Source organism: Callospermophilus lateralis, unplaced genomic scaffold, assembly GCF_048772815.1.
Source record: "Callospermophilus lateralis isolate mCalLat2 unplaced genomic scaffold, mCalLat2.hap1 Scaffold_63, whole genome shotgun sequence".
In the NCBI taxonomy this organism is placed as follows: domain Eukaryota; kingdom Metazoa; phylum Chordata; class Mammalia; order Rodentia; family Sciuridae; genus Callospermophilus; species Callospermophilus lateralis.
Window position 1 is genome coordinate 10,397,032 of NW_027514713.1, and position 27,463 is coordinate 10,424,494.

Below are 27,463 nucleotides of genomic sequence, written 5' to 3' on the forward strand. Positions count from 1 at the left end.
ATGCAGCCACCCCATGAAGATGATTTTCCTAAAGAGAACACAAATCATCTTAATAGAAATCTTCATGAAGAGCCTCGCCTCCTGAGTCATCATTTAAATATGAACCATCCTGAAGAGCCCAGCCTCTTGAGTCAACCTGTGACTGAGGACATGGGTGTCTTAGAAGTGTCTCAGATTCCAAATACTGAGAATGTAGACCCAGGTAAAGCTTGCCAATTTTTCTCTACAAAGTAGAGGCATTATCATAATGAAGGCTTTCAAGGATATTTGTTGCCAAAGGTACAAAATAGAGCAGAGAGTAATATAGGTACATGTGAGTTCAAAAAAAAATCTCTTAAGTGAGAGAAAATCAAGAATAAAGATGACTAGAAATCAAAAATAGGCCAGAGACTGTAACTCACCTAAAAGCAAGTGTTTAGCTATGACTAGCTTGTGTAAACCATTTACAACTAAAATATTATTCTTCAAAGGCCTTATGCTCTAAAACTATAATTTTCAACCAGACCAACAGCACCAGAAACTCTGCGGGTGGGACCCACAATCTGTGTTTAGCAGGCCTTCCAGGAAAGTCTGGCATGGTACAAGTTAGCTTGAGAATCACTGTTCATAGTCTCATAAATTCTGTGTTTTTTCCCTTTTCTTCTAAATGGAATGTAATATACCTCAAGTCCTGTTTTGACTTGCTTCCTGGACATGGTAATTAAACTTTTTCAAATGCAGTCAATCGTCCAGATCTTTATACTATATACTTACAGGAAGCAGTACAGAACTGCAATCCATTTTAGACTGACACTTATGAATACTTCATCATAGTGAACAGTATCCAGTGGGAGATGAGAAACAATTTTTCAAAAAAATCCCCAATAATGGCATCAATAGCATTCTACTTTTGTGTTGCTCACTCTCATTTTATCAGTAAATTAGATGATGACTAATTGTTTTATTTTATCCATCCAGTATGGTGCTGTGAAGCCATAATTACTGTATTTTGTGTTTTTAAAGGTTCTGGTCTGTAAGCATAGCTATAGCATTATCCTGCACCAGTGCAGGGCTTAGCAGCACTGATCCTGACCCCGCCCCCATCTGCACACACACAGTGTAGGAGAACTCATAGCAGGGAGGATTCAGTTAATTTGAGAAGGAATAACATATCAGTTCTCCCATTTTCCAGAAGACATTTTATTCATATATGAACACTACTAACTTCTGAACTGTCTTTAACTCCATAAGGTTCTGAAAATGAATCACGCACCATTAAGATTTGTTATTTTCATGCTCCAAAACTTTCAAGATTAGGGAAAACTTGGCTTACAAAATTAAGCATGAATTATTTCCCTGGCCTTTTAGGTTCCACCACAAAATGATGTCAATCACCTTTATAGGTAAAATCTTTCCAAATGTCATTTAATGTGTCTCAGGTGCTGAGATGCTGAGCCAATGGGCAGACTTCACCAGCAGTCAAATTCATAGACCAATAGTGAATGGAGGGCCTGGGGTTGTAGCTCAGTGGTAGAGTGCTTGTGTAACATGCGAGGCACTGGGTTTGATTCTCAGCACTGCATACAAATAAATAAAATAAAGGTCCATCAAAAACTAAAAAAAAAACTTTAAAAATTAGTCAAAAGCTTAAAAAAATAGTAGTGAATGGAATCTCAGGGTTGAGAAAGACCTTAGAGGCAACTGGTCCAACTTCCTTTTTTTTAGAGAGAGGGAGAGAGAGAGAGAGAGAGAGAGAGTTAGTTTTAATATTTATTTTTTAGTTAGCGGCGGACAGAACTTTTTTTTTTTATGTGGTGCTGAGGATCGAACCCTGGCCGCACGGCCAGACGAGTGCACTACCGCTTGAGCCACATCCCCAGCCCAACTGGTCCAACTTCTTAATAACTGCATGTTGGACTCCTAGCTGTTTAATCAAACGTACCCCAGGCTCATGTAACTCATACTGAAATTCCACCCCCACAAGCTCTCAGGTCTAACTGGAATTCTACCTCATTCACAGTGCCTCAATGCAGGTCTGTACCCAATTCCCTTTAGTCTCTCTTGGTATTACTGTGTTCTTTTTAAATAGCTGTCATCTGTCCACTCAATTAATAGTTGTTGAGTATCTCTGCCAGGTGCCAGATGCTGTGTTAAGCCTTGGCTCATTCCACCTGTAAATCTGCAAACCAAGACTCCCTCTCTTTCAGCTTTCCTAAAAATTTTAACACAAAGTTTCACCAGCACTAAATCCATGTTTGTTGAATGTGACCCTGTCTATATATCTCTGGTTTTAAAAATTTTCCTTTAGTAAATATTGTTCTGATAGCAGTTGAATGGCCATGGAAGTAGTGGAGAGTAGACTGGAGATTGTTCATTTTATAATTGAAGGGTCTGACAGCTCTAATTAGGATTTTGAAGTTTTTTTCTCTGTGTTAATTGTCTTTAGGAGAGCCATATATTCCAGGCACTGTGATTCATATATTTAGTGAAACACTCGATGAATATTGAAACTGAAGAGAGACAATTCTTATTCTATAGCATAAAATAAAATAGCCATTTCCCCTTTCAATTTTAGAGCTACTTATAACAGAAGGTACTCCTGTTGATGATGCTGATACAGAAAACCAACTAAAGGAGATAAAGGTGGAAGAGCCAGCAGATGCCACCCTTTTGGACAACATGCTTTCCTTGTTATATTCATACTTGCTTTATTTCACTAAGATGGTAAGTTTGACATAGTTTCTTCAATTAGAATGTTGATTATTTATTAGTTTTTAAGTGGCTTCTGGTCATGAAGTGAAGAACTTAAAATGTCTTTATGAAAATGACTCCTGACCCTTTGAGTAGATAGCTCCTAAAACAAAAGCCATAGGGGTGTGGCTTAATGGCTACTTAGTTTAGCATATGAGGAAGATTTGCTGTCTACCAAGGCTGGACATTTGTACACCTGTAAAAACTTGGTTCTTCCCCTCAGAACCTTTCATTCTGGCAGGGAGATAATAGCATTCACTTGAAACACAGTAAGATAATGGCAGAAAGAGAGGTATTTATTTGATGGTAGAACATTATTGTCCATAAATGCATTTATTATGGTTGGAAGGGTGATCAATAAGGTCAGAAAGTAGTTGAGATGTGTTTGAAGCACAGGCAAAGGGCAAACAGGAGTGTGACATGTGGTTTGTTGTTGATTAGACAGGCTGGGGTGGAGGATGGTGGGGGAAGCTGGCAGTCACAAGAAATGTGTTCAGAGAAATGGAAACATGAAGAAAAGGATATTTGGGGAGGCCAGGAGAATGTGAATAGTTGGTGTTGTATAACATGTGAAGTTGGAGGGGGATGGTCTGTTGGAGAGGCCAGCAAATCTTAAAGGAAGTCATGAGCCAAAGTAGCATTAGACCATTAATAGTGGGGATCCTTAGAAAGTTTTAAGAATGAAAGGAATTAGGTTAGATCTGTTTATTAGAAAGAGTCACTTAAGGCTGACCTTTCTAAAGAAAATCATGATCCAAACAAGACATTTAATCTGTCTAGAAGCTTATCTAAGCATTTTAGGACTTACCTCCCCCTCATGGTATTTGTTGATGTTGGACTTTTAGAGTTTAATTATAGGAATGAGAAAGCTTTTAGAGCTTGGAGGATAAGATGGTCCTAGGGCCATTGTGACAGTAATCCTTCTCAACTGAAGTCGTTTCCTGTAGGTTGTGTTATTTCCAGACTTGTGTAAGAAAAGTGATGTTGTTGTTTTCCTTGTAAAATGTATAGATTTTGAAGCCAGGTAGATCTGGTTTCAAATCCCAAGGTTATCATTTAGAAGTTTGGGCAAATAACTAAACTTTTGAATATCAGATTCCCCATCTGAAAAATGTAGATAATGCTTACTCCAATCATAAGAATTAAATGATTTGACAAGGTAAATTGTCTGGTGAGACGTCTGGCATTTTGTAGGGTTTTACCCCCATGCACCCCCTAATTCTCATGTAGGCAGTCAGAGGTGGTATAAAGACAATGAATACCTGGGGAGGAGAGACCACCAGGGTGGAAAAGATGTGATGGGGAGAAATGAATCATTTTTCAGTTGGCTCCATGTTTGTTCATGGTGGTGGCAGCCACCTGGGTAAGGAGTATGTACAAGCCAGGCAGTTAGAATAATGATATTTCCAGTGATTAAAGCTCAGTCTTCCACAGTCATAATTTGATTATCAGAATGAATCAACATCACTTGGAAAGTTTACAGCCTCACGATATGGGAAGGATTTCTTTATTCATATTTTTAGGTATGCACAGAGCCCTCTAGGTCTAGGTCGGGGTACACGAATGTGGTGCAGGTATGGTCAGTGATTTTGCGGTGATAGGTAAGACATTGACTTGAGTGGCAAAGAAGAGGCACAATGTTACGAGACTGATTTGAAAGGAGCCTTCAAAAAGGCATTTTGATGGCCCAGTATGTACAGGACATTGTGCGAGGACTAAAAGAGTCTAACAGGTGTAAGGCATGATTGTGATTTTTGAAAGCCTTAAGAAAAGGACTTAACAAATATATGCAAAAATTATGAACAAGTCAATGTAAAATCTTAAACAAGTAGTATGATATCTGATAGGACTGGAGAGTAATAGGCTCTGATGTGTTTGGGAGATGTGCACCAATCAGATTCATTGATCAATGGAATCTTAGTAGAATCTTAGTGTTAGAAGAAACCTTGGAAGGCTGTTAGTCTAGTTTCTCACTCATTGCTGTAATTTTCTTTACTGTGGCCCTGACGAGTAGTTATGAGGCCTGTACACCAGTATTTCCTAGCAGGAGTCACTCTCTTACAAGGCTATGTGTTCTTCTGTTGTCTAGTTCATCCTTGTATTGACTGCAAATTTTCCTCCACATGATTTCCTCTATAAAATTGAATTCTTTTCTACATAGAAATCCTTTAAATATTTGAAGTTATATCTTAATTTAAAAATTATTTTTAGTATTTTTATCATGAAAACTTTCAAATAAGAGCAGAGAGAATAGTAGGGGACTATAGGTAATCATAACATACTGTACATTTCAGAATACTAGAAGAAAAGATTGTGAAAGTTTTACCATAAATGATGTTTGAGGAGGTAGATATATTTAACCTGATTTAAACGTTACATAGTGTATACATGCATCAAAATGTCATGTTACCTACTTCAATAATTATAATGTTTATTTCTATGTACTAATTAAATAATAAATTTAATTAGAAAAGCTTTAAAGAAAAGCATAGAGAATAGTATAATGAACCCACGGGCCATCACCCAACTTAACAGTAATTCCTTGATAGCCAATATCAGTGAGTTTTTTTTTTTAAAATTTGTTCTAATTGGTTATACATGATAGCAGAGTGCATTTTGATTCATTGTACATAAATGGAACAAAACTTTTCCTAGTTGTACACAACACGTGTAGTAGTCCTACATGTACCTCGGGTAATGAGGTTCATCTCATTCCACCATTTTTCCTATCCCTATGCCCTCTCGCCTGTCCTACCTCCCCTTTGCCCAATCAAAGTTCCTCCATTCTTTCTATGCCCCTTGCCACCCACCTCACCCCCATTATGGGTCAGCATCCACTTTCAGAGAGAACATACAGCTTTTGGTTTTTGGGATTGGCTTACTTCCCTTAGCCTGATATTCCCATTCACCCGCAGATGCCATAATTTTTTTCTCTTTTAATGCTATAATTAACATTTCATTTTGTATATGTACCACAGTTTCTTTATCCATTCATCTGTTGAAGGGTTGTTTCCACAAAACTATGGAATGCTTCACAAATGTGGGTGTCATCCTTGCTCAGGGACCATGCTAATTTTTTCTGTGTTGTCCCAATTTTAGTATATGTGCTGCCAAAGCAATCACACTCTTGAGTTTTAACAAATGTAGATACCCATGTAAAAACTACCATAATCAAGATATAGAACAGTTTTTTCACTAGAAAAGGGGTTTCCTTGGGATCCTTCCCAGTGAGTTCCTTCACCACCTGTTCCAGGCAACCACTGATAACTTTTTTTTTAAACTATAGATTCATTTTTCCTACAGTACTATTTCATATATATTCCCCTATAAGTGGACTCATATCTAGGAGTGCAATTGCCTCCTACGTTTAATGTATGTTTTTATCTTATGTGATACTGTCAAGCCATGCTAATAAATGACCACAATCATTTTATACTTCCACCAGCAATTTAGGAGACTTCCACTTGACTTCATCTTCACTAGCACTTGGGCCATTCTAGTGGGTATGTCTTTGTGAGTTTATTTCCTGATAATTAATGATATTGAGTGAACTTTTTTTTTTTTTTGAGATAGGGTCTCACTAACTTGCTTAGGCTCTTGATAAGTTGCCAGCCTCAAACTTGGGATCCTCCTACCTCAACCTTCTGAGCTGCTGGGATTACAGACATGTGCCATCATGCCTGGATCAAATACTTCTTCATGAGCTTGTTGACCATACTGTTTTTGTATGTCAACTCTCTCTGGTTAGCTGGAATCCAGACTTCTCCCAGCTCAGTGCCAACTGTGGGATTGGTTAGCTTATAGTTGTTCTTGGCCCTCACAGGTTCTGCTTAGAATGTAGCCCCAAACTGAAGACCACCTCCATGTAGATTTCTAGAACTCTTTTTCTTTGTGGCTCCCATCTTTCTGGTAGTTTTCTCTACATGTTTTTGGCTGCTTAATCTCCTGGAACTCTGGTCTCTTTCTCCTCAGTGAGACTGTTAGGCCCCATTTGGGTTCCCCTTCCCAAACTGAGGTCTAGAGGGTGCCTCAAGGTAGAATGCTCACCTATTTGTTCTCCTGCTCTTAGGGGTGACAGTTGCATGTCCCTTGTGGCTTTCTATCTGAAAAATAGCTCTTTAAAAATATATTTTGACTGGGCATCGTGGCACATGCCTTAATATCCTAGTGGCTCGGGAGGCTGAGAGAGAGCTGAGAGAGAATCATGAGTTCAAAGCCAGCCTTAGTAAAAGTGAGGTTCTAAGTAACTCAGTGAGACCCTGTCTCTAAATAAAATACAAAATGGGGCTGAGACTGGGGATGTGGCTCAGTGATCAAGTGCTCCTGAGTTCAATCTCTGGTACCAAAAAAAAAAAAATATATATATATATATTTTTTTTTTTCCAACTTTCTGGTTGCTTTCAGTGGGAGAACAAGTCTCATATAAGTTACTATCTATTGATTTCTCCTTTTGTTGTAACTTTTTACAATATTGAAAAAAATATGTTTGTGGGACTTCTAGGATATATTGTAGTTTTGGTGAATAAATGACATCCCCCTGGTACAACAATTTAACCTGTTTTCTCTATTGCCTTTTTTTTTTGGTGGTGCTGGGATTGAACTTCGGGCTCCATGCATTCTAGGCAAGTGCTGAGCTAACAACCTCAGCTTCTCTCTGTTGCTTTATATTTCTTGGAAATTCGTAGTCAGGTTTAGGTTCAATTCTTTTTCTTATGAAAACTTAATAGGAAATATTGCATTGACATATGCATATCCTCTCCTTTGATGTTGACTACTAGTCAACAGTGACGTTGGTGAGATTTGCTAATATATTATAGGTTGCAAAATAGCAATGGTCTGAGTTGCTGGATTTTTCTTTCTTCATTTAAAGGATGGGATGCCTACACAAATAAAAACTTGATTATTCTTTTTTTTGGGGGGGGTATTGGGAATTAAACTCAGGGGCATTTGCTAGTGAGCCATATCCCCAGCCCTATTTTGTATTTTATTTATATACAGTGTTTCACTGAGTTGCTTAGCAATTCCCTTTTGCTGAGGCTGACTTTGAACTTGCTATCCTCCCTCCTCAGCCTCCCTAGCTACTGGGATTACAAGTGTGTGCCACGGCGCCTGGCTATGATTGATTATTCTTTACACAGATATTTGGTTTGTATAGTTAAGGCAGGAGATAAATATTTGATTCCTTTTCTTTATTTAAACACTTTTCAGAATAGTAAGGTATTCTTCTAGCTTATCAAATGATACCCAAAGGGGCTTGAAATATTTTTATTGTTTCATTGTTTTTATTTGTTGCCATAAAATTAATTAGTTCTTTCATATATTTAAGTTTTTGTCTTAAATGAATTTTTTAAATTATAAAAACCAGGTTATCTAAGAGAAAAGAATGATCCAGAGGGATTCTAGCCAGGTGTTAGACAATGTGATGATATAGGGCCTGTTACAAACTGGAAAATTTAAAGTATGCTCAATTTAAAGTATTTAGATTCAGGCTGGGGTTGTGGTTCAGTGGTAGAGCGCTTGCCTAGCATGCATGAGGCACAGGGTTAGGGTTAGGGTTAGGGTTAGGGTTAGATTTAGGGTTATGGTCAGGGTTAGGGTTAGGGTTAGGGGTTTGATGCTTAGCACCATATAAAAACAAAATAATGTGTCCACCTGAAACTAAAGATACATAAATAAATTTTTTAAAAAAGTATTTAGATTCATTATACTTGAAAACACTGCAAGTGAACAAAAAATATGAGACTGTCAGTATCCTTTCTCTTGAAGAAACTATTGAGGAGGTGGATTTCTGACGAGGAGGTTGGTTTAGAATTGCCATGATTCTTTGTGACTGTTTTGTTATAAATTTAAGGTTTCCCATTTCTTCTAATTTGTCTGTTTCAGCTGTTTACTATATTGCCTGATGAGTATCAACCTGGGCCTGATTTTTATGGACTACCATGGGAGCCTGTAGTTTTCACTGTTTTCTTTGGATTGGTATCCTTTGTCATTTTCTTTTGGAGAACTGTTCTTGTTGTGAGTAAATTAACTTACTTATACCTTAGCACATAAGCACAAGGATTATTTTATATAGTCACTGCCCCCCCTTTTTTCCTTTTCAGTTGCTAAAACACAAATTAGTGGTTTAAGTCAAACTAACCTTATAAAATAATTTAGTGTGGGTGCAGTTGGTAGAACTGGTAATTCTTAAAGCCATCCTGACCAGTAGTTTCATACGTATCAGAAGTCTTAAAAGTGGGATAAAAGATGGGATAGGTTAGATAAATATCCTTTTATGTAGCATATATGTCTAGTAGTCTATATTAAAGAAATAACTATGCTTTGAAGATTTTGGTAATATTTTTCAGTGGAACAGTGTATTAGATTGAAGACTTAACACAACATAATTCATTTAGGGGATATTGTATGTTCGCTTAATGGAATAGTAGGCAGATTTATCTATTTCAAAGCTTTGAGGTACAGAAAATGCTCACAATTAAATGTGAAGTGGAAAAAAAAGCAGAAACTAAGATTTAAATGTTGATGAACTGTATGTTAATATAAACACATATAAACAGGGGGAAATGCTACAAAGAAATACAGTAAAATGAGAAAAAGGAGATAAGATGATTTTTCCAGTCTTTTATATATATTTTTCCCAGATTTTATGATTTGATCATATGTTCGGAAAATACCTTTTTATTTGGAAGTATAGATTATGTGTTATCCAAAAATCCATTAAATGTTTTGTTCATTAAGTCTTTTTTTTCTGAGCAGAATTAGTCTATCTCTGTGTATGTGTGTACATATATGTATAAGCGTATATATATAAGCTTATACATACATATGTTTGTACTGTAGGTCATTCTGTTTCATAGTTATTTAACATAATTGGAAGAAAATTATTTTAGGTAAATGGACTTTGCATATGAAAAGCCTAACAGTTAAAGAGGCCAAAAGCATTGGATACAAATCTTTTCAAATCTGAGTGTTCTTTTTTCTGATTTCTTAATTATATCAGACATATCATTGTTAAGATAAGTTTCCTCTCCTTGTACAATTGAGTGTAAAATCTCTTAAAAAGCATTCCCTTCTTAAATAGAAGAATTGTTTGCCTGGATTCCTGTGAGGAATTTTCACAGTTCAATCTCATTGAACTTTTTCTCAGCTAAAAGGAAAAAGGAAATAGAAGGATAAAGAGAAGGGAAAAACATGAAAACACTTTATATTTCTCTCTTGTTTCTTTCATTTCAAGAACCCCAGTACCTGTTTCTCTTTTCACTAGGTTATGTGGGATCTGGTTCCTAGCTGTTGCTCCTCAGTTTCAGCATTTGACTTTGGAGCTTTAGTCTCTTCCTTAGATGACTGCTTTTATGCTACTTCCCATTTTCTTCTGTTGTCATTTTGAGTAAAAGGTTAGCAAGGCTATGACATTAAAGAAATGCCATTTCTTTCTGTGTTGGAGTTTTCTGAATGCAATTTCCTATTACGAAGATCCCATGGATGATCCATGGACACATCTGAGTATCCCATCACCATTTATAACATTTGAAAGGACAAGTATATGCTAAGTTACAAAGAAATTTAGTGATGTTTTTAAAAAAATTTCTGCTTAGGTTTTATTATCAGGCAGTTTATTGCTGTCTTTAGGAAATGATTGTTTTTGTCCTTTCCAGAATATGTTAATTGTCATTTCTCTTGTTGCTTGTGCATTTTCTTCTAGCAGTCTTCCCTTTCAGATTTCTTGCTGTATATTTAGTGGTTTGTAGAAATAAGATGATGTAGCCTATTAGTTTCTAAATTCAGCCAATAGCCAAATTTAAATTGGAGTTCTAAGATGTTTTCTGGTGAGTGAAAGTGGCATATCTTAGTACAAAGATTATGCCTTAATATCGTTTCCTCAGATTCCTTTTGAATAGTCATTGTTTCTAGACTTTATCCTGGTTATTTAGAATTCTCAAGTAAATGATTTTGAGTACACACACACACACACACACATACACACACACATCTTTACTGTGAAATAAGGTACATATCTTAGTGTTTTTATGTCAGAGCCTATTTATGAAATATAACTACCAATTAAATTTAAAATGCTTGTTAACTTTTACTTATTTTTAATCCTATAAATTTATTATTCTGAACCAGAATGTTATTAAATTCTCACTTGGTTATGATTCTGACTGTTGTTTTAGGAATGCTGTTTCTATTGAGCAGATGTTTGACATCAAATTTAATCTTTTTTCTCTCTTCTAGGTAAAAGATAGAGTATATCAAGGTAAATTTTTAGGTTTCTTAAACTTGTATTGTATTGGTGTTTGATGTGTGTTTTATGTATGTTACAAGTAGATACAGTGACTTTTAATGTCTATTACTTTTTTACCTCCTGAAAATTTTACTATTCCTAGGTTGCTAGCATGGATAACTGAGTAGATGATGATGGTTCCAACTCTGAGATAGGAGATAAAGAGGAGGAACAAATTGTGGATAGGGAGATGATAAGTTTTAATTTGGGGCAGATTAACTTTGAATGTTGATGTAATGCAGATGTATTACATTTGAAGAGTATTTCTATGCTAATGTTTTAATCATGCATTAAGTAATTGAGTAGATAATTTAAAGAATGGTAATGTGAATCAGTATGCTTTCATTTCCGTTTTTCTTTGCAAAGAATTAAATGATTCCATTTTCTGAAAAGAAAGTGTTTTGAGAAGGGAGGAATATCAAGCTACAACACTTTACTGTATTTCCCATCTGTGAAATAAGCTTAAATTGAAATATCATTTTGGATGGGAGGGGTACCTGGGATTGAACTCTGGGGCACTCTACTGAGCCACATCCCCAACCCCCTATATTTAGAGACCAAGTCTCACTTAGTTGCTTAGTGTCTCGCTCTTGCTGAGGCTGGCTTTGAACTTGGTATCCTTCTAGCTCAGCCTCCTGAACCACTGGGATTACAGGTGTGCACCACCGTGCCCAGCAAAATATCATTGTTCTTATATTTTTCTTAAATTTTAATAATTTTATACTTTTATTGCTAATAAGCATAGATTGCTTTTTAAAAGCATAATAGTTATGCTAAGAAGTATTTCCTCATAGTACCATATAGCATGTCTTTGCTTTTAGTAGATTGAGTAATTGAATTTCATTTAGTGATTGTAATAATCTTGTGTATTTCCCCCTTTTAGTCACTGAACAGCAAATTGCCCAAAAGATAATCAATTTCATGAAAGAAGATGAAGAACTGATACAGAAATTTTCAAAGTATGAAGAGAAGGTATAATTATTTTTTTGTTTCTTTCTCCCTTGGTTCTAGCTTGAATCATTTCTACCTGTTTTAATTTAAAAATCATATTTTAAAATTTTTATTTCATTATTTCCTACAAATCATCCAAATTCTAAGCAGTCATATGTATTAAGTACTGCTTTCTTCTGGAAAGGGTCACTTGTCTGGAAGTAACTTGTATAGTAGTACTATAATTTGTGTATCTTAATTCTGAGTGCTTTATTTACATAGATGAAGGAATCAGAGAAACAGATCCAAGAAACCATGAAACAAAATATGATTCTTTCTGGTGAAGCAACTAAATATAAGGTAAAAATCCCTTCTTTGGGGGGAATTACATTCTAAACTCAAAAGTAAATGTAATGAGTGAGTAATCTTGACACCTTTTTTCCCAGGATAAAATAAAGCTTCTTGAAAAAGCTAAAGAATTTCTGGATGAGAGAGCTAAAAGTCTTCATGTTATGTTAGAATCTGAAAGAGAACAGAATGCTAAGAATCACGACTTGGTAAGAGTTTTGCTGCTAAGTGTTGCTTTAATTTGGCTTTTGAAATATTTTGTAAAATTGGTTAAGTTGAAATTAGTCCAGCTGTTAACTAAAGTAAGATTAGGAGTCAAGGAAGTTGAACCCACGTCTGTGCCCATTTTGTGGAACTTTTAAGTACTGATACAACAAATTATTTTTATGGGCCTAGGAAATATTTTTATTCTCAACCTTGGATAATTTTCATATTGCTTTGCTCTGCTCTTGGAAACATGCAGATCAACTAACAACTATTGTCCAATTGAACAGTATTTGTTTACTTTTTACTTGAAAGAGTAATGAATTAATCAATTTTCTGTACTTAAAAAAATTTTACTTACATATTTCATTTTCAATTTCTATAAGTTTCTGTAATTACATAAAAGTTGCAAAAGATAGTAGGGAGTGTGTTCTGAAATATCCTACCCCCAAGTAAGCTTGATCACCTAGCTGAGGTAGTATTTATCAGATTTCTTCACTGTAAAAATTCTTTCCAATCCTTTTCATATTATATTCTTTGGAAGTTACCATGCACAGCCCACAGTTAAAGTATGAAGAGTTACGAGCTCAGGATGCAGCTCATGGTAGAGCACTTGCCTAGCATGCATGAGGCCCAGGATTCAATCCCAGGCATTGCAAACAAAGATTGGGGAGTTATGTCCACTTCCTTAAGGAGCGAATATCTTTATAAATTTTTGGGAATTCTTCTGTATGTGAGATTAGTCTATTCTCCCTTAAATTTTATCATTTTTTACTTCAGATAAGAAAATTTTAAAAATTATCTTGGGAAATTTTTTTCTCTATCACTAGAAAAAAAATTACCAATTTGAACTGGTTTATTTGAAACAGTAATTAATTAATTTTCTATGCTTTAAAACATTTTATTATTGCATTATGATTTTCTATACTTTGACCTTTTTTTCTGGTTATCTCATAAACAGTAAGGTTGTGGATGCCATGAAATATTTATGACTTCATTTTCCCTCATCTCTTTCAGTTCTTGATATTTTGCTTAGTCCAAAGCTGGATCCCCTGCATTTACCTGAAATGTAATGGGATGGCTTGACAAATATTTTGTTGTGTTTATCTTTTTTAGTATATATATGTGTGTACACACACACACACACACACACACACACACACACATATCACTATTTCTACTGAAATCCTAATGCATATTTTGTGTTCTGTTTTCACCTGGCAGATAATGGAAAATAAGAAATCTATAGAGAAGCTTGAAGATGTCATTTCAGTGAATACTTCTGAATTTTCAGAGGTAAAGCTGCCAACTCTTGCTAATGGGATAGTTGGCATAATGGGATATTAATACTACATCTTAGTTTTGTTGCGGACCAAAAATTTGAAGTGTGCTAAAATGTGCAAAAAATGAGAACTATATGATGTCTGGTTTGGGAAAGTATAACTTTGTTTTTTCTTTGGAATTAATTCACTAACTCTAGTGTTTTGCATTAGCTTCAAATTGTCTTTAATGAAGCTAAGCTTCGTGAAGAGAAGGTGAAGTTGGAATGCTGTCAGCTTCAGAAAGAAAATGCCATACTTAAGAAGACGAAAGAGCAGGTAAAGAAAATTTGATGTCATACATAATGTAAACTAGAGAAGTGAATATCATTATCTTGTATCTTTCTTGGATCTGTTTCTGAGGTAAGGAATATTCATGTAGGACCTTTTCTAGATATGCAAAGTTTAAACATGCTCCCTAAATTGAGTGCATATATATGTTCTCCATCTGTTTTGGATTTTTGGATTATTGCTTTTCTTAACAAATGTCAATCAGTTATTTACTTGCATAGCCTCAATGAAACTTTTTAAACCAGAAAATTAAGTATTTTATGATCCTCTTTTGAGTAGTTACTGATTCACTGGCCAAGGGAAGATTACATAATAAGGAATCTAAATTTAGGAGACAGTCATATGTGCCCAGCCATTCCTGCTGGAGGTAAATTATTTGAATTGGCAGCAATTTTCTGGGGAATGCAATAAACAGGGTCAACTTCCTGAGAGCTCTGATGTTCTTACTGCAGCTGTGAGAGTTGGGGCCACTCGGCCCTCTTCCTTAACCAAGGTCTCAACCCCCTCGATTGAGGCAGGCCACAGAGGAGTATGGTTCTCTATTTCTTTGTCTAAGTCTTGTAGTCCTGATGTATCCAGTGCAAAACCCCTCCCTAACCCACAGGAATTCATGTGTTTTGACTTTTCAGTTGCAGCAGGAAGTCAAAGACTGGAGTACATCACATGCTGAACTCAGTGAACAAATCAAATCATTTGAGAAGTCCCAGAAAGATTTACTTGTAGCTCTTAATCACAAAGATGATACTATTAATGTAAGTTTATACTCCAAATACATGTTTCATCTCATGAATTCTCCTGAAATCTTCTGAATTAAAATCGAGAGTCTTCCTACCTTTTGCTTCTTTTCTAGGTTTTGACTAATTATATCACACAGTTGAATCGGTTACGATGTGAATCTGAATCTGAGGATCAAAATAGAGAAGATGAGTCAGATGAATTAACCAACGGAGAGGTAGCAGGTAAGATCAGTCTCAGGGAGGTTGAATCCTTTTTTTGCTTTCCTGTCTTTAATTAAGCATTTATACAGATGCCACTTTTCAGCTGGCTGATTTTCTTCTTAAGCTTCAGGGTTGTAGACACATATCACTGGATCTATAGATATGTCTGTTGCATTGGCAGAGGTGGGTTGCTGGGGTATAATGTAGCAATAGGCATGTGAAGAACACTGACTTTTTCTATCCCATTGAAAATTAGTAAGTACACTGAAGCTACAATAGTCATATCCTATACAATACTTAGAGTATTGAACATTGTACAGTAAGAGAAATTTGTTTCTTAACTTATGCAGATGATAGTTGATTTTGATAATCATCATCTCTATGGCTCTGTGGTTTTAAGGTCCACAGTCAGTCTTAAGAGTCCGGAGGTAGTTGGAACCATAAACTAAGGCTGTGAGAACAGAGGCTAGAGACTATCAGAAAGCTAGAGAGAGGGAGTGTAACAGTGTTTACTGATGAGGAAAATATTTCCAGATGTTTTCTCCCAAGTTGGATATTGCTTACATAGCAAGTATTTCAAACCACACCTGGTAGTAGATTCAGGGAGAAAATAGAGGATTGAATCTTTCTAAATAAGACACTTACTTGTCCAGGTGAAGATAGATCTGAGAGAGAAGAAAAGCTTTTATCTTACAAGAATAGCATAGATAACATTTTAGTTGTGCAAACTAGAAATTCACCTTTTTTTGTTTTGTTTTTAAGACAGACACAGTACATTTATTTATTTTTATGCTGAGGATCAAACTCGGTGCCTCACACATACTAGGTGAGCACTCTACCACTGAGCCACAACCCCAGCCTGAAATTCACCTCTCTCTCTTGTTTTTTTTTTAAATCTAAGCTTGCAATTCTCTTAAAAGTCATTAGTCTAATCAGTTTAGGTATTCAATTGATTTTTTTTTCTTCTGGTGTTTGAACACAATCATTATTTAGTTTGGGGAAGTTAGGAGAATATAGAGTTAAAAGTAAGGAAAGAAAAAACTAAAGTCTTTTGTTTTTTAGGTGATCGGAATGAGAAGATCAAAGATCAAATTAAGCAGATGATGGATGTCTCTCGGGTATAGTTCTTTGTAAGAGTCCCATAGTGCCTGTGAATTCTTCCTGTGCCTCACTTTTAAGAATACCTCTCTTTTCTGCAATTTTTAGACACAAACTACAATATCAGTAGTTGAAGAGGATCTAAAACTTTTACAACCTAAGCTAAGAGCCTCGATGTCCACAAAATGTAATCTAGAAGGTGGGTTCTTCTTGAGAAGAAATTGCCATGTTGGAAAGACTTAAAATTTTATTGGAAAGATAAAGAATGGCTTCTTGCTTTCATGCTTCTTACTTTTCTTGGCACTACTCCCTCAAACAAGTTCTTAAGTCCTTGTACACATATAGAGATAAGCTGTTTTATCCTTTACAGACCAAATAAAGAAATTAGAAGAAGGTGACTGCAATTCACTACAGTCTTCTAAAGTTGGACTGGAAGAGGAATGCAAAACTCTAAGGCAGAAAGTGGAGATTTTAAATGAACTCTACCAGAAAGATGAGATGGCAATACAAAAGTAAGATTTTCATTGTTTGTTATTGTTATCACTGTGTGAACTAATAGATAATTTTATCTTTTCTTAAGATTATTTACAATTTCTTCTAGTTGTAATAAGTAGAGATTTGTCTTTTTTCCTTTGTGTTTTGTTTCCTATAAGTTGCATTTTTCTTTCCATCGTCAATCTTAAGAGTCCTGAGGTAGTTGGAACCATAAACTAAGGCTGTGAGGACATCGTAATCAATTGTCAAATTCATATGAAGGCAGGAAGTGGTAAAATGGTATTAACAGTCACTGATGTGGAAATACCTCTCAAAGTTCTAGACCCTTTCTATGATCCCCCTATTTATTTTAATTACCTTTCATTGTGATCAGTTATGTAATTCTAATGTTTTGAACTTGTATCTCTAACTCTGGACCTTTAAAAACACTGAGTGATTTTGGAATGACATGTTTTAGTAGAATAAAAACTTCAAAAAGGAATAATATTTACTTATTGATGGTACAAGTTTTGTACTTGAATATCTCAGATGTTCACACAAAATTGAACTGTGGCAAGGACCTTAGGAGTTATGATTACAGAAGTACTTGTTTGTAGTATGTATTTATATATTAATCTTCTCAGTGTGGAGCTAGTTATTTTTTGAAAGTTCATTTGAAGTTTTTAATCCACAAAAATACTTGAATTCTCTAAAAATAGGTTGTGTCAGATTTTATTTGTTTGCACCTGATTTTACTCTTTGGCATATATATATGTATATGTATATGTATATATATATATATATATATATATATATATATATAGATAGATAGATAGATAGATAGATATAGAGATAGATATATATATCTAGATATATATATATATATATATATAGATAGATAGATAGATAGATAGATAGATAGATATAGATATAGATATATATATATATCTTGTAAAGCAAAGACAGACCTTCTTACAGACCTAACTATTTTTAGGTATTTTGACTTCTGTTGCCTAATTAATGCATTAAATATTGAAACCTTTCCATTAACTTTTCTAAAATTCTGTGATCTCCAAGTGACCTTTTTAGAATCTCAAATTTTTGTTCAGGCCAGTTCTAAATTCTTGGCCTGTTTCAAAGAAACATTTCTCATTTTATCACTTTTTTTTTAAAGAACACTTGTTTTCTCTGTCCCTACTAGTAATCTGAATGACCTAAATGGCAATTAATTTTCTTTGTAATGCAATTAAATTGTAGCACTATTTTTCTCAACTCCTCCAAAATTTATTCAGTCATCATCTGTGGTTTGTACTCTTTTTACTCATCCCCAGGTACTATGTTAGTTCATGCCTCTGTCATCTTTTCTGTTTCTAACCTAGATCATCTGTCTTCATTCTCCATTTTTTATATTTGTATATAACTTATTTCAAATTCGTAGTAGTTTTCTCTATAGCTGCTTGAGTGGACTTTCTAAAATATAAGTCTGTCCATGTCAATATGTGCCTGTGGTTTATGAAGAATTTGCTTTCTATTTGATGCCCTGTTCTTTTTTTCTTCCTTGTATCTTTCTAATAGTTTAAATATTTTTAATTATTTTCCTCATCCCCTGTATAAGCTTGATGTAATCATATATTATAATGGAATTATAATTATATAATTATAATTTTATTCATCTTCTCATATTTTAAAGGCCATGGTATATATTCTGGATTTAATAAAAACCTGACATAGATTAATAGGTTTATTATTTTTTTTATGGGCTTTAAGTAGCTCCTGAATCAGATAACTGTTGTGGCATTGTATGTTAGTACTTCATATACTGTGAACTCCACAAGACATTCATTCAATTTATACACATATTTAAAGTTTCTGTAGTTCTGCATTCTACACTGTTGGTTTCTTATTTGAAATTATTTTCATTCTATTTGAACATTGTCCTTTAATGATAGATTTGATTAGTGTATCAAAGGTAGTACAAGGATAAACAGAGAATAGTATTTTATTCACTAAATATTGCTATAATCTGTATTAGGTTGACATGAACTTCATGATTAGAGTTAAAACCAGTTTCCATTTTTAAAGGATCTTTCTTTTGGCTACTGAATTTTGACTGTTACTTAGTTTTAGCAGTTTTAAAATATCTAATTAATTACCATCTGTTTTAAATTTTTTCTTTAAGGAGTCCATTATCATTGTTGTTTGGTCTTATCCCTCCCCTAGTTTCTGTAGTCCTTTCTCTGTTTTTTTAACAGTTGTATTGGGAAGTGCCTAGGTGTAGTTTTCCCCACTCCACCCACTTTTCCTCTTGCAGTTATGTTGTTTGGACCATTAAACACTTCTTGAATTTTCGAGTCTTTTTCTAAATGTTGATTTTACCTCATTCTCTCTTCTGATTATAATAATGCATATTAGAATTTGATTTCCCCTGCCTCCTACATTCTGGGTTTACTTCTTCTGGATATTTTCTTCTGACCTGTGTTAAAAGCGCTAGGATTTATTTTACTTCCCAAATCTGTTGCTAAAATCATTCATTGAGTTTAGGATTTTAAAAAATTCAGGGTTTAAAATATTATTTTAGTTGTAGATGGACACAATATTTTATTTTTTATAGGATTTTTTTAAGAGAGAGAGAAAGAGAATTTTAATATTTATTTTTTAGTTTTTGGCAGACACAACATCTTTGTTTGTATGGGGTGCTGAGGATTGAACCCGGGCTGCACGCATGCCAGGCGAGCACGCTACCGCTTGAGCCACATCCCCAGCCCGACACAATATTTTATTTATTTTATGTGGTGTTGAGGACTGATCCCATTGCCCCACACATGTGGGGCCCGTGCTTCACCACTGAGCCACAACCCCAGTCCTATTTCAGTACTACAGCTCAAACCCAGGACCTTGAGCCATGTGCTCTACTATTGAGCTACCTCCCCAGACTCCTTGCTCTTTCTCATAAGGGACTAGGGTCTTACTGCTTTCCAAGCTATCTTTAATCTCATAATTCTGCCTCTGCCTCCTGAGTATCTTCGACTGTAGATAGGTCACCACACCCAACTATTTCTTGGTTTTATAGTTTCTAATCCTTTGACAAAATTCATAATCTTTTTTTTCCTCTTTTGTGGTGCTGGGGTTTGAACCCAGAGCCTTGTGCATGCAAGGCAGCACTCTACCAACTAAACTATATTCCCAGCCCTGAAATTCATAATCTTGACTTTACTTTTTTGACTATATAAAGCACAGTGATTTTAAAACATGTGCGGATAACCCCATTAGCTGGTTTCCTTTTCTGTGGGATTTTTTTCTCACAGAATTTTGTCTTATGGAGTGCCTGGTCAGTTTTGATTGGCCAACATTGTTGTGATAATTATAGATGAAATTTGAGGACTAAGACGAAGTTATCTTCTTATAGAAAAGTGTTGAGGTTACTTGAGTAAGATTGTCACTTTAAACTTAGTCACCAATTAAGATAATTCAAAAATGACTTGTCTTTTCAATGTTTCAGTATTGTTCCTTTTGGATTTTTTTGCCTGTTCATCACTTAAGTGTGCAGTACTTTCTAATCTAAACTCAAAGGCTAGGGCTTTTATTAAGGGTCCCTTTATTGGTAGCCTCATTTTTCCTCTAAGCCCAGGAATTTAATGAAGGCTTGGTTCAGACTCATATCTTTGTGTTATCTTCAATAGGAGAAAAGTACCTTAAAGTGCCAGCCTTACTTGTAATTCTGAGATTCCTTTTTCTAATGGATCTTGGCCACATACATATATCTTCACTGACTTTTTAGCTTGGATCCCTTCAAACACAATTTTATATTCTTATAAAGATGTTTTGATGGTTCTTAGTGCTCTCAGACTAACTCTTTGATAATTGGAAACAAAATTCTCTCTGTCCTTCAAGATTCAGTTTTCTCCATATTCCTTCTTAAGCCAGTGGGGAAAATTATTATATTTCTTTAGGCATCATTTATACCTGAAACAGTGAGCTATTTTATTCTTTAGCATCTTACAAGGTAACTAGTATATTATAGCCACTCATAAAATACTTGCTGAAGAATTAAATGAGAAGCTATATAAGAATATATTATCCCCTTTTTCTATTTGGTATCAGTAATCCTTTTTTACTGTAGTTCTTCTGATTTATGGAAAATTAAGTTTCAAGTTAATTATCTTTTGAATTGGAACTATGGCTAAAGTAGTACAAAGATAGCAGAAAATAGTATTTTTAAATCATTAAATGTGGCTACCTTTGTGTCAGTAGATGAACATCTTGAGTTTCATGATCAGAGTTAAAACTTGTCAGTAGATAATACTCTGATAGTGGGTCAGTTTGGCTTCTTTTTCTGGTTGATAGACATTATCAAAACTCAGATTTGTCTTTTTGCTTAATTTACAATTCTTTTGAAATAGATATCTAAAGTGTGAAAAATGTTCTGTGGTTAATTGCATAGCTAAAAGACATATTCCAGAAGATTTTTTCTTTGAATGACTATATGGTACCAGTCTTGGATTGAGAAAAGAGTTCCTCCATGACAAAGATATACTTAGTGTCCTACCCATGGCAGAAACGAGAAAAGAATTATCCCCTACTTTATCCTAATATGTTTAATTATGTTAGGTTGATCAGTCTTGATCTTCCACATTGAAGTAAAGTGAGTTTTTATTATCTTACACACAGGAGACTTGCCCTTGGGGCACATGTTGTTTTCACATTTATTTTATTTACTGGTAAGTAGAGAATTAAGAGGAGAAGTTAGAAAATGTAAGTGATTCGCCAGAGTTTGATTTATGAAATTGCAGGTTTGAATTCCTATTTTATGTGCCTAAGCATTTTATAGAATTGTGGGAAGTGATATTCATAAAGAGAAACTTTTGATTTGATAACTGGCTTTATTTTAGGAGACGGAGTCAAGAAGAATGTGAGAGACTAGAAAAAGAGCAGCAGCTGTCAGCTGCAGATGAAAAGGTGGTTTCCGCTGTACAGGAAGTTAAAAATTACAAGTGAGTTCAGTTTCTAAAGGAGGGTGTCAATGTCTAATGAATTAGTGTTAGCTTTCTTTTTAATCTTTTTTTTTACATTATGTAGATAGAAGAAAATAGCATGGAAGTATAAATAACGAGAGGATATGAACACATTCAATTCACACAGGAGAAAAAATAAATTTCAACTTAACAAATGAAAAATGTTAACAAAAATTTACTTGTACCCAATGGGCATGACCATAGGGAACTTGGTCAATGCAAACAGTTCTGGGGGTTTTGTATGTTGTAGTAATTCTTTAAGAAATCAGTTTGCTGTGTGTTATATCAAGACCCACAAAAGTGTGGCATTTGATAGACCTTGGAAATCTTCTATGGATATAATTTGAAAAAAAGAAAAAAAGTTTTAAGGAGGAAGATATTTCTAGCAGAATTACTTGAGAACACACTGATGAACAGTTAAGGAAATTATAATTTATCAATTCAGAATCTCTAGCAATTAAATGATAAAGAAGTTATTAGTATTAGGTTTTTATTTTATTTATTTATTTTTGGTGCTTTACTACTAAGCTACATCCTTAGACCTTTTTTTTACTTTGAGACAGGGTCTCAGTTGCATAGGTTCCCACTTAATTGCTGAGACTGACCTCGAACTTGTGATCCTCCTGCCTCAGCTTCCCAATCATTGGGACTACTGGCATGTGGCATTGCACCTGGCCTGTAGTATTAGTTTTGATCACACTGGATTCGTATAACTTTAGAAATGTTTTTCTTATGTATGATAAAAGTCTTTAAAAGTATAGCTGATGGAATAAAGGGAAAATGGTCAGAATGTTTCAAATTTTATTCAATTGTTGTAATTCTTAGGCGGAGAATTGAAGAGATGGAAGAAGAATTACAGAAAACCGAGCGCTCATTTAAAAACCAGGTAGTAATTAATACTGTCCTGTAGTTGCAGAATTCTTTGATATCTAATACAGACAATTATAGGCTATTATAATGAATCCCTAAAAACATTTTTTTAATGTGTTGTCTTTTTCAGATTGCTATACATGAGAAGAAAGCTCATGATAATTGGGTAAGATTTTTTCCCGTTTTCTTTATTTTTTGCATAGCCTACCGCAACTGAATTTGAATATTTTCTCTTTAATAGCTCAAAGCTCGTTCTGCAGAAAGAGCTATAGCTGAAGAGAAAAGGGAAGCTGCTAATTTGAGACAGAAGTATGTGATTTTTTGGTATCTTACTGTATGTTTTATAGTGTTTTAAGGTTATGCTAGATATTATCTATGATTGCTGTTTCATAATTCAGCCCATTCTTTCTCAATATTCAAGACTACTGGAAATGACCCAAAAGATGGCAATGTGGCAAGATGAACCTGTGATTGTAAAACCAATGCCGGGGAGACCAAATTTACAAAATCCTCCTCGGAGAGGTAGGGGGCACTTTGTAAAAGGAGCTATTTTATTTCTTGGTGCAGAATGTATGTAAATTACTTTTTATTTCTGTGTGTAATGGTTATGAAATAATCTGAATGGTATGCTAAAGCGGGAGGTGTGGGGGTTGGTGTCAGGGAGAAGGCTGCCTTAAAGTAGTAACATGGCATTGTTGTCTTTAGGTCCACTGAGCCATAATGGCTCTTTTGGTCCATCCCCCATGAGTGGTGGAGAATGTTCCCCTTCACTGACAGCAGAGCCAGCTGGGAGACCTCCTTCTGCTACTCTTAATCAAAGAGATATGCCTAGAAATGGATTTGGTGAGCATTCACATGTTGCTTTATAGTAAACTGCTTCAAGGTTTTGGTTTTTTTTCCCTTTCGAATATTCTAATGAAAACATAGAATTTGGGCCTGTACAATATATAGAAGATAATTTCTTACTTTATCTTAGTGAATGTTTTCTGTAAAATCTGTTCTAGAATAGAAAACATTTATTTTTTTTTCCTGGAGGTCCCTGTATTGTTTTTTTCTTTTAAATTTTACACTGTGAAGTGTAAACCTTTATCTTTAAATTAAATCTCTATGGTGTTCCTTTTCCAAATATTATAAAAGTAGCCTTAAACTTTATGTAGCATACATATTTCCAATATGAAATACTGAGTCTTATTTCCAATTCTAAATAGGACTGTAGTCTTGGTAAGATTGGAAGTCAGGTTATACAGACTAAAGAAAAGCCAATTTACACATACTTCAAGTCTGTAGCTTAAAGTTTAGGACCAGTACGTATTAATTTGCTGTTCTATCAACCCAAGGCAGTTCTTTATTTTACTTAAGTCTCTTCATAAATTGTGATTTACGTATTGGGCAACCCATTTTTTAAAATATTTTTAATTGTAGATGGTGTGGTGCTGAGAATCAAACCCAGTGCCTCACACATGCTAGGCAAACACTCTACAACTGAGCTACAACCCCAACCCCTGGGCAACCCATTTTTAATGTTGCTTTCTAGTTATTGTTGAACCCTGACCTGTCCACCAGTGGTTTATTTCTTCTGAAAAATACATACAAGGGCTCTGATCTTTCTTTCCCAAGGGTCAATGGATGGACCTTTACCTCGTACTCAATGGTCTTCTGAGGCATCTGGGAAACCCGTTGCCTCTGGTAAAGAGACCAAGTAATTTCAAAGAATCTGTAATTGTGGATGCAGGATTTTTATTCTCTTCATGTTAGAATAAGTCTGAATCCATTCTTTGATCTCTAACAGACCCAGGATGTGGTCCAGCTCACATGAACAGCAGCTCCAGAAGTTCTTCTCCAGCTAAGGTGACGGATGAGGGCAAGGTAAGTTCTGTAGTTACTGTGAATCACGTGGTCATGCAGGAACATGTTGCTTTCCTACAGTACTTGCTCTTTGCTTTATCCTTCTTTGTGTTCTATTTCTACTATCCCATTTGTTTTTTAAAAAGCAAACTGTTCCCCAAGAACCTGAGACCCGGGTCCCTCAGTTTCTACCATTACTTCTTTAACTGAGCATCCAGTTGGAGTAAGTACTTAGAGGTTGAGAACTGAATTGGGTTTTATTCTGTGCATTTCTGGGAAGGATATTCAGAGCATGACACTGATCTTGTTTGCTTTAAACTGCATGCAATATTGAGCTTACTTTTCTCCTTAACTTGGAAATGTGGCTTAAGTGTGTGCAACTATAATGAACTACAGAATGTGAAAAGTTATCACTCTAACTTTATATGGTGTTTTGTGTTGAATGTTCTAAGGCAAAGTAAATTCATTATAAATTATATAATTCATCATTTTTATTTTTGTTTGGAAGAATGCTATTTAAGAATTCCTCCATTTGTGCAAACCCTATTTTGAGTGATTTGAATTAGATTGGTATCAGATTTTCTGAAAGTGAAATACTGTTTCAGTGCAACGATGATAATCTGAAATGACCTCTTGAGCCAGTCCCAAGCAATGGTCTCATTTGTTCACATAAGTGCATTCTCTTGTAACTGTATTGCTATTATATCTGGTAGGTCTTCTGCAGCTGTATAATAAAATAAATTTTTAATTGTTTAGTTTCACACTCACTACTCATAGGAAATGATAAATCAATATCTCAAATGATGTACAGTAAATGAAAGTAAATATTAAAGCCTTGTCTTCCTAATTTGTGTATATAGCATTGTGTTGGAAAATACTTCTCAAGTTCCAGTGTATACATATTCCAGGAATATACATCTCTGGAGCAATCTAAGGGCAGCTTAGATAAGACCCCCCAAACCCCTTTGTAGTAGAAGATTTAAAAGAGAGCAAAGACCCGTTGTTATAGAGGAGTAGAGGTGGGAAAAGCATGGCTTGGAGGCAAACCTGGGATTGAGACCCTTTAATATGCAGTGTGGCCTTCAATAAATTATGATAATCCATTTGCTTTTGTTCCCTCTTATTTAAAACAAGACAGTCTACTTAAAGATCTCAGAGGTTGAATAATTATGAAAGACTTACTGAAGATACTCTGAATAGTAGCTGTTATTACATGGGTACAGAATGGATTTTTCATTTTATTCTGTTCATTCTTAATATGGAAGTAATGAGCTATTGTGATGAAAGGGAAGTGATGAGTAGGGGGGGGACTCCCTTTGAAATAGGTTGTAGTGAATACAGCATGACATACTGGTCAGAAATCACCTCTATTAATAACCTCTGCCAGTCCTTTTGCCTTTCCCTTTCCTGTGCAGATATAATCACTAACAAACTGCTCCCTCTTGTGGAATCCTTCTAACTTCTGTAAGCTGTCAGTGGGAATACACAGGAGGGGTGGGTAGAGTTTTGTTGCACTGATGGTGTTCTCTGGACAGGTGCCTGTTTTGGGTTTTAGCTTTTATCGGTGTTGGTACTTTGTCTTAATACATAGGAATTTTAAAACTTTTAACTGCTTTCAAATCTTAAATTGCAGGTTAATATGGCTATGAAAGGGCCCCCTCCTTTCTCAGGGGTACCCTTCATGGGCCCCCCTATGGAACCCCCGATGGGATGGCCTCCACCACCTCCCTTTTGGTATGGACCACCATTTCAGCTCAGTGGGCCTTTTGGGCCACGGCCAATTCCTCCACCATTTGGTATGATGATCTGAACAGTAGTGATTGACTTATAAATCACATTCATCTTTCATTTCTATTGCTTGCTAAAACAGTTTGTTGCTATCTCAGGTCTTAACAATGAAAGGATACAGCTGAGTACATTTTAACTTTTCCTCCAGTTTTTTGGGACATATGGGATACTACATAATCTTATACTGAGACAGGCAATAGCTATCTCATAGACAAGGATAAGGGGCTATATAGAGAAAAGCCAGAAATATTACTTCTGCAGATGTTTGTTGAAAATATGTTGATGTGCACTGCAATAGATGAAAAGGTGGATGAGACACATGCCATAACTTAAAATTTTGTCACAGATATGAAAATCCTATAACATAAAGTTTGTAATCACCCATAATGGAAGCATAAGCAGTAGGTTATAGAATATAGAAAAGGAAAAGTCAAACCCTCCTTACCTTGAGAATAGTCAGAAGGAAGTGTTAAAGAGGAGGATTTAACAGTGACCTAATAAATGTTGCTGATTTAATTAGGTGGCTGTGGAAGGCCTTTTCCAGGAGGGCATGCACCTTGATTCTGATGGCATGTGTAAAGTCCATGCTGAAATACTTCATGAATTTTTAATGGATACAGTAATAAATAGTGGGATTTCCTTTTATCAAAATTTCTTTGATGTAGTAAAGTTCTTATTTCATAATCTATCATCTTGTCATGGTAATATAGTACTTCCAAATATAAATGGAGCTCTTGTGAGATAGAAATAATTCTGCAATTATATAGTAGGGAAAGAAAAAAGATAAGCCTGGAGCTAGGTAGAGCCATGTTTAAATCCTTAACTTGTTGCTTCATGGCTGGTTGGCCAGGCTATAACCTAAACTTGTTCCATTTCAGTTTGCCTCATCTGGCAAGTCAGGATGTTCACCAGTTGATATTCTAGGCTTGGGAGAAATTAAAGTCTATATTAACATACTTGAAATCACCCAAGTTCAGAAATTTCTGGGTATTTACATAACTTCCTTTTTATTTTCCAGGTCCTAGTATGCGTCCACCAATAGGCTTCAGAGAATATGCACCAGGTGTTCCACCTGGACAATGGGATTTGCCTTTTGACCCTCGTGACGTTTTTCCAGGACCTGCACCATTTAGACCTTTAGGCTCATTTGGCCCAAGAGAGTACTTCATTCCTGGTGCCCCATTACCACCTCCAACTCATGGTCCCCAAGACTATGGGCCACCACCTGCTGCAAAAGACTTAATATCTTCAGGCTTTAAAGATGAACCTCCACCTACACCCGATTCTCAGAGTAGTGAGGGCTGTTCACAGGCCTTAAAACAGGGCCCATAA

General features: G+C 35.2%; 1 non-coding gene and 1 pseudogene across 1 annotated transcript; one reads left to right on the top strand and one right to left on the bottom strand.

Annotated features, from left to right (window-relative positions):
* LOC143389694 (transport and Golgi organization protein 1 homolog) lies at positions 1-27,463 on the top strand (annotated as a pseudogene).
* On the bottom strand, positions 5,747-5,853 carry LOC143389731 (U6 spliceosomal RNA). The gene has a single exon (XR_013090161.1). It is a non-coding gene; the product is annotated as a U6 spliceosomal RNA (small nuclear RNA).